Source organism: Ambystoma mexicanum, chromosome 4q (assembly GCF_040938575.1).
Source record: "Ambystoma mexicanum isolate Mex_15411 chromosome 4q, UKY_AmexF1_1, whole genome shotgun sequence".
Lineage (NCBI taxonomy): Eukaryota > Metazoa > Chordata > Amphibia > Caudata > Ambystomatidae > Ambystoma > Ambystoma mexicanum.
In genome coordinates, this window is record NC_090928.1 from 527,881,495 (window position 1) to 527,888,994 (window position 7,500).

Genomic DNA, 7,500 nt, shown 5'->3' on the forward strand with positions numbered 1-7,500 from the left:
CTCCTTTGGATGCCTATAGTTTTCTTCCCTATCCCTGCACTGCCGTTTTCCACAGATAGGATGCTGTGTAATCATAGGCTCTGGTGGAGTTTGGAAAGAAAATACACATCAGCCAGAGGCAGAAATAGTCTAAGAAAGTATCAAACACAATTACCAGTCAATATCAGAACGCATTGAAGAATATCAGGAAATAGCCGATTAAACCTGTGTGGAAAAAAGTCTTATTTGTGTTTTCTCCACTTTATTTTATAGTAAGATGATACATACTTTTTCTTTTACAGTGAATACATTAAGGTGTGGTATTGCCCCATTACACATCATCCAGACATGCATTCATATATTGCATGTTAACAATCAAAATATTGCAAATATTGTAAAGAGACTTTCAATTTCTATGGTCAAAAAGCACTAAAATTTTAGTTGTTTTCGCCCAACATGGGGCTCGAACCCACGACCCTGAGATTAAGAGTCTCATGCGCTACCGACTGAGCAAGCCGGGCTCCTTTGGATGCCCATAGTTTTCTTCCCTATCCCTGCACTGCCGTTTTCCACAGATAGGATGTATTTTTTTGGTCAAAAAGCACTACAATTTTAGTTGTTTTCGCCCAACGTGGGGCTCGAACCCACGACCCTGAGATTAAGAGTCTCATGCTCTACCGACTGAGCTAGCCGGGCTCCTTTGGATGCCTATAGTTTTCTTCCCTATCCCTGCACTGCCGTTTTCCACAGATAGGATGCTGTGTAATCATAGGCTCTGGTGGAGTTTGGAAAGAAAATACACATCAGCCAGAGGCAGAAATAGTCTAAGAAAGTATCAAACACAATTACCAGTCAATATCAGAACGCATTGAAGAATATCAGGAAATAGCCGATTAAACCTGTGTGGAAAAAAGTCTTATTTGTGATTTCTCCACTTTATTTTATAGTAAGATGATACATACTTTTTCTTTTACAGTGAATACATTAAGGTGTGGTATTGCCCCATTACACATCATCCAGACATGCATTCATATATTGCATGTTAACAATGAAAATATTGCAAAGAGACTTTCAATTTCTATTTTTTTGGTCAAAAAGCACTACAATTTTAGTTGTTTTCGCCCAACGTGGTGCTCGAGCCCACGACCCTGAGATTAAGAGTCTCATGCTCTACCGACTGAGCTAGCCGGGCACCTTTGGATGCCTATAGTTTTCTTCCCTATCCCTGCACTGCCGCTTTCCACAGATAGGATGCTGTGTAATCATAGGCTCTGGTGGAGTTTGGAAAGAAAATACACATCAGCCAGAGGCAGAAATAGTCTAAGAAAGTATCAAACACAATTACCAGTCAATATCAGAACGCATTGAAGAATATCAGGAAATAGCCGATTAAACCTGTGTGGAAAAAAGTCTTATTTGTGATTTCTCCACTTTATTTTATAGTAAGATGATACATACTTTTTCTTTTACAGTGAATACATTAAGGTGTGGTATTGCCCCATTACACATCATCCAGACATGCATTCATATATTGCATGTTAACAATCAAAATATTGCAAATATTGTAAAGAGACTTTCAATTTCTATTTTTTTGGTCAAAAAGCACTAACATTTTAGTTGTTTTCGCCCAACGTGGGGCTCGAACCCACGACCCTGAGATTAAGAGTCTCATGCGCTACCGACTGAGCAAGCCAGGCTCCTTTGGATGCCCATAGTTTTCTTCCCTATCCCTGCACTGCCGTTTTCCACAGATAGGATGTATTTTTTTGGTCAAAAAGCACTACAATTTTAGTTGTTTTCGCCCAACGTGGGGCTCGAACCCACGACCCTGAGATTAAGAGTCTCATGCTCTACCGACTGAGCTAGCCGGGCTCCTTTGGATGCCTCTAGTTTTCTTCCCTATCCCTGCACTGCCGTTTTCCACAGATAGGATGCTGTGTAATCATAGGCTCTGGTGGAGTTTGGAAAGAAAATACACATCAGCCAGAGGCAGAAATAGTCTAAGAAAGTATCAAACACAATTACCAGTCAATATCGGAACGCATTGAAGAATATCAGGAAATAGCCGATTAAACCTGTGTGGAAAAAAGTCTTATTTGTGTTTTCTCCACTTTATTTTATAGTAAGATGATACATACTTTTTCTTTTACAGTGAATACATTAAGGTGTGGTATTGCCCCATTACACATCATCCAGACATGCATTCATATATTGCATGTTAACAATCAAAATATTGCAAATATTGTAAAGAGACTTTCAATTTCTATTTTTTTGGTCAAAAAGCACTAAAATTTTAGTTGTTTTCGCCCAACGTTTTCTTCCCTATCCCTGCACTGCCGCTTTCCACAGATAGGATGTATTTGTTTGGTCAAAAAGCACTACAATTTTAGTTGTTTTCGCCCAACGTGGGGCTCGAACCCACGACCCTGAGATTAAGAGTCTCATGCTCTACCGACTGAGCTAGCCGGGCTCCTTTGGATGCCTATAGTTTTCTTCCCTATCCCTGCACTGCCGTTTTCCACAGATAGGATGTATTTTTTTGGTCAAAAAGCACTACATTTTTAGTTGTTTTCGCCCAACGTGGGGCTCGAACCCACGACCCTGAGATTAAGAGTCTCATGCTCTACCGACTGAGCTAGCCGGGCTCCTTTGGATGCCTATAGTTTTCTTCCCTATCCCTGCACTGCCGTTTTCCAAAGATAGGATGCTGTGTAATCATAGGCTCTGGTGGAGTTTGGAAAGAAAATACACATCAGCCAGAGGCAGAAATACTCTAAGAAAGTATCAAACACAATTACCAGTCAATATCAGAACGCATTGAAGAATATCAGGAAATAGCCGATTAAACCTGTGTGGAAAAAAGTCTTATTTGTGATTTCTCCACTTTATTTTATAGTAAGATGATACATACTTTTTCTTTTACAGTGAATACATTAAGGTGTGGTATTGCCCCATTACACATCATCCAGACATGCATTCATATATTGCATGTTAACAATCAAAATATTGCAAATATTGTAAAGAGACTTTCAATTTCTATTTTTTTGGTCAAAAAGCACTAAAATTTTAGTTGTTTTCGCCCAACGTTTTCTTCCCTATCCCTGCACTGCCGCTTTCCACAGATAGGATGTATTTGTTTGGTCAAAAAGCACTACAATTTTAGTTGTTTTCGCCCAACGTGGGGCTCCAACCCACGACCCTGAGATTAAGAGTCTCATGCTCTACCGACTGAGCTAGCCGGGCTCCTTTGGATGCCTATAGTTTTCTTCCCTATCCCTGCACTGCCGTTTTCTACAGATAGGATGCTGTGTAATCATAGGCTCTGGTGGAGTTTGGAAAGAAAATACACATCAGCCAGAGGCAGAAATAGTCTAAGAAAGTATCAAACACAATTACCAGTCAATATCAGAACGCATTGAAGAATATCAGGAAATAGCCGATTAAACCTGTGTGGAAAAAAGTCTTATTTGTGTTTTCTCCACTTTATTTTATAGTAAGATGATACATACTTTTTCTTTTACAGTGAATACATTAAGGTGTGGTATTGCCCCATTACACATCATCCAGACATGCATTCATATATTGCATGTTAACAATGAAAATATTGCAAAGAGACTTTCAATTTCTATTTTTTTGGTCAAAAAGCACTACAATTTTAGTTGTTTTCACCCAACGTGGGGCTCGAACCCACGACCCTGAGATTAAGAGTCTCATGCTCTACCGACTGAGCTAGCCGGGCTCCTTTGGATGCCTATAGTTTTCTTCCCTATCCCTGCACTGCCGTTTTCCAAAGATAGGATGCTGTGTAATCATAGGCTCTGGTGGAGTTTGGAAAGAAAATACACATCAGCCAGAGGCAGAAATAGTCTAAGAAAGTATCAAACACAATTACCAGTCAATATCAGAACGCATTGAAGAATATCAGGAAATAGCCGATTAAACCTGTGTGGAAAAAAGTCTTATTTGTGATTTCTCCACTTTATTTTATAGTAAGATGATACATACTCATTCTTTTACAGTGAATACATTAAGGTGTGGTATTGCCCCATTACACATCATCCAGACATGCATTCATATATTGCATGTTAACAATCAAAATATTGCAAATATTGTAAAGAGACTTTCAATTTCTATTTTTTTGGTCAAAAAGCACTAAAATTTTAGTTGTTTTCGCCCAACGTTTTCTTCCCTATCCCTGCACTGCCGCTTTCCACAGATAGGATGTATTTGTTTGGTCAAAAAGCACTACAATATTAGTTGTTTTCGCCCAACGTGGGGCTCGAACCCACGACCCTGAGATTAAGAGTCTCATGCTCTACCGACTGAGCTAGCCGGGCTCCTTTGGATGCCTATAGTTTTCTTCCCTATCCCTGCACTGCCGTTTTCCACAGATAGGATGTATTTTTTTGGTCAAAAAGCACTACAATTTTAGTTGTTTTCGCCCAACGTGGGGCTCGAACCCACGACCCTGAGATTAAGAGTCTCATGCTCTACCGACTGAGCTAGCCGGGCTCCTTTGGATGCCTATAGTTTTCTTCCCTATCCCTGCACTGCCGTTTTCCACAGATAGGATGCTGTGTAATCATAGGCTCTGGTGGAGTTTGGAAAGAAAATACACATCAGCCAGAGGCAGAAATAGTCTAAGAAAGTATCAAACGCAATTACCAGTCAATATCAGAACGCATTGAAGAATATCAGGAAATAGCCGATTAAACCTGTGTGGAAAAAAGTCTTATTTGTGTTTTCTCCACTTTATTTTATAGTAAGATGATACATACTTTTTCTTTTACAGTGAATACATTAAGGTGTGGTATTGCCCCATTACACATCATCCAGACATGCATTCATATATTGCATGTTAACAATCAAAATATTGCAAATATTGTAAAGAGACTTTCAATTTCTATTTTTTTGGTCAAAAAGCACTAAAATTTTAGTTGTTTTCGCCCAACGTGGGGCTCGAACCCACAACCCTGAGATTAAGAGTCTCATGTGCTACCAACTGAGCAAGCCGGGCTCCTTTGGATGCCCATAGTTTTCTTCCCTATCCCTGCACTGCCGTTTTCCACAGATAGGATGTATTTTTTTGGTCGAAAAGCACTACAATTTTAGTTGTTTTCGCCCAACGTGGGGCTCGAACCCACGACCCTGAGATTAAGAGTCTCATGCTCTACCGACTGAGCTAGCCGGGCTCCTTTGGATGCCTATAGTTTTCTTCCCTATCCCTGCACTGCCGTTTTCCACAGATAGGATGCTGTGTAATCATAGGCTCTGGTGGAGTTTGGAAAGAAAATACACATCAGCCAGAGGCAGAAATAGTCTAAGAAAGTATCAAACACAATTACCAGTCAATATCAGAACGCATTGAAGAATATCAGGAAATAGCCGATTAAACCTGTGTGGAAAAAAGTCTTATTTGTGTTTTCTCCACTTTATTTTATAGTAAGATGATACATACTTTTTCTTTTACAGTGAATACATTAAGGTGTGGTATTGCCCCATTACACATCATCCAGACATGCATTCATATATTGCATGTTAACAATCAAAATATTGCAAATATTGTAAAGAGACTTTCAATTTCTATTTTTTTGGTCAAAAAGCACTAAAATTTTAGTTGTTTTCGCCCAACGTGGGGCTCGAACCCACGACCCTGAGATTAAGAGTCTCATGCGCTACCGACTGAGCAAGCCGGGCTCCTTTGGATGCCCATAGTTTTCTTCCCTATCCCTGCACTGCCGTTTTCCACAGATAGGATGTATTTTTTTGGTCAAAAAGCACTACAATTTTAGTTGTTTTCGCCCAACGTGGGGCTCGAACCCACGACCCTGAGATTAAGAGTCTCATGCTCTACCGACTGAGCTAGCCGGGCTCCTTTGGATGCCTATAGTTTTCTTCCCTATCCCTGCACTGCCGTTTTCCACAGATAGGATGCTGTGTAATCATAGGCTCTGGTGGAGTTTGGAAAGAAAATACACATCAGCCAGAGGCAGAAATAGTCTAAGAAAGTATCAAACACAATTACCAGTCAATATCAGAAGGCATTGAAGAATATCAGGAAATAGCCGATTAAACCTGTGTGGAAAAAAGTCTTATTTGTGATTTCTCCACTTTATTTTATAGTAAGATGATACATACTTTTTCTTTTACAGTGAATACATTAAGGTGTGGTATTGCCCCATTACACATCATCCAGACATGCATTCATATATTGCATGTTAACAATGAAAATATTGCAAAGAGACTTTCAATTTCTATTTTTTTGGTCAAAAAGCACTACAATTTTAGTTGTTTTCGCCCAACGTGGTGCTCGAGCCCACGACCCTGAGATTAAGAGTCTCATGCTCTACCGACTGAGCTAGCCGGGCACCTTTGGATGCCTCTAGTTTTCTTCCCTATCCCTGCACTGCCGCTTTCCACAGATAGGATGCTGTGTAATCATAGGCTCTGGTGGAGTTTGGAAAGAAAATACACATCAGCCAGAGGCAGAAATAGTCTAAGAAAGTATCAAACACAATTACCAGTCAATATCAGAACGCATTGAAGAATATCAGGAAATAGCCGATTAAACCTGTGTGGAAAAAAGTCTTATTTGTGATTTCTCCACTTTATTTTATAGTAAGATGATACATACTTTTTCTTTTACAGTGAATACATTAAGGTGTGGTATTGCCCCATTACACATCATCCAGACATGCATTCATATATTGCATGTTAACAATCAAAATATTGCAAATATTGTAAAGAGACTTTCAATTTCTATTTTTTTGGTCAAAAAGCACTAACATTTTAGTTGTTTTCGCCCAACGTGGGGCTCGAACCCACGACCCTGAGATTAAGAGTCTCATGCGCTACCGACTGAGCAAGCCAGGCTCCTTTGGATGCCCATAGTTTTCTTCCCTATCCCTGCACTGCCGTTTTCCACAGATAGGATGTATTTTTTTGGTCAAAAAGCACTACAATTTTAGTTGTTTTCGCCCAACGTGGGGCTCAAACCCACGACCCTGAGATTAAGAGTCTCATGCTCTACCGACTGAGCTAGCCGGGCTCCTTTGGATGCCTCTAGTTTTCTTCCCTATCCCTGCACTGCCGTTTTCCACAGATAGGATGCTGTGTAATCATAGGCTCTGGTGGAGTTTGGAAAGAAAATACACATCAGCCAGAGGCAGAAATAGTCTAAGAAAGTATCAAACACAATTACCAGTCAATATCGGAACGCATTGAAGAATATCAGGAAATAGCCGATTAAACCTGTGTGGAAAAAAGTCTTATTTGTGTTTTCTCCACTTTATTTTATAGTAAGATGATACATACTTTTTCTTTTACAGTGAATACATTAAGGTGTGGTATTGCCCCATTACACATCATCCAGACATGCATTCATATATTGCATGTTAACAATCAAAATATTGCAAATATTGTAAAGAGACTTTCAATTTCTATTTTTTTGGTCAAAAAGCACTAAAATTTTAGTTGTTTTCGCCCAACGTTTTCTTCCCTATCCCTGCACTGCCGCTTTCC

At 39.7% G+C, this 7,500-nt stretch overlaps 9 non-coding genes across 9 annotated transcripts in view; all 9 read right to left on the bottom strand.

Annotated features, from left to right (window-relative positions):
* Position 1, bottom strand: part of TRNAK-CUU (transfer RNA lysine (anticodon CUU)) — a 73-nt gene extending 72 nt beyond the window's left edge. Inside the window, exon 1 of the tRNA in view lies at position 1. This exon is cut by the window's left edge and continues 72 nt beyond it. This is a non-coding gene — a tRNA (tRNA-Lys).
* A 601-nt stretch (positions 2 to 602) lies between these two features.
* Positions 603 to 675, bottom strand: TRNAK-CUU (transfer RNA lysine (anticodon CUU)). The gene has a single exon. It is a non-coding gene; the product is annotated as a tRNA-Lys (tRNA).
* Positions 676 to 1,778: 1,103 nt separating this feature from the next.
* TRNAK-CUU (transfer RNA lysine (anticodon CUU)) lies at positions 1,779 to 1,851 on the bottom strand. The gene has a single exon. It is a non-coding gene; the product is annotated as a tRNA-Lys (tRNA).
* Positions 1,852 to 2,376: 525 nt separating this feature from the next.
* TRNAK-CUU (transfer RNA lysine (anticodon CUU)) lies at positions 2,377 to 2,449 on the bottom strand. The gene has a single exon. It is a non-coding gene; the product is annotated as a tRNA-Lys (tRNA).
* Positions 2,450 to 2,551: 102 nt separating this feature from the next.
* Positions 2,552 to 2,624, bottom strand: TRNAK-CUU (transfer RNA lysine (anticodon CUU)). The gene has a single exon. It is a non-coding gene; the product is annotated as a tRNA-Lys (tRNA).
* Positions 2,625 to 4,243: 1,619 nt separating this feature from the next.
* TRNAK-CUU (transfer RNA lysine (anticodon CUU)) lies at positions 4,244 to 4,316 on the bottom strand. Its single transcript has one exon. It is a non-coding gene; the product is annotated as a tRNA-Lys (tRNA).
* Positions 4,317 to 4,418: 102 nt separating this feature from the next.
* Positions 4,419 to 4,491, bottom strand: TRNAK-CUU (transfer RNA lysine (anticodon CUU)). Its single transcript has one exon. It is a non-coding gene; the product is annotated as a tRNA-Lys (tRNA).
* Positions 4,492 to 5,098: 607 nt separating this feature from the next.
* On the bottom strand, positions 5,099 to 5,171 carry TRNAK-CUU (transfer RNA lysine (anticodon CUU)). Its single transcript has one exon. It is a non-coding gene; the product is annotated as a tRNA-Lys (tRNA).
* Positions 5,172 to 5,778: 607 nt separating this feature from the next.
* Positions 5,779 to 5,851, bottom strand: TRNAK-CUU (transfer RNA lysine (anticodon CUU)). The gene has a single exon. It is a non-coding gene; the product is annotated as a tRNA-Lys (tRNA).
* Between the last annotated feature and the right edge of the window lie 1,649 nt (positions 5,852 to 7,500).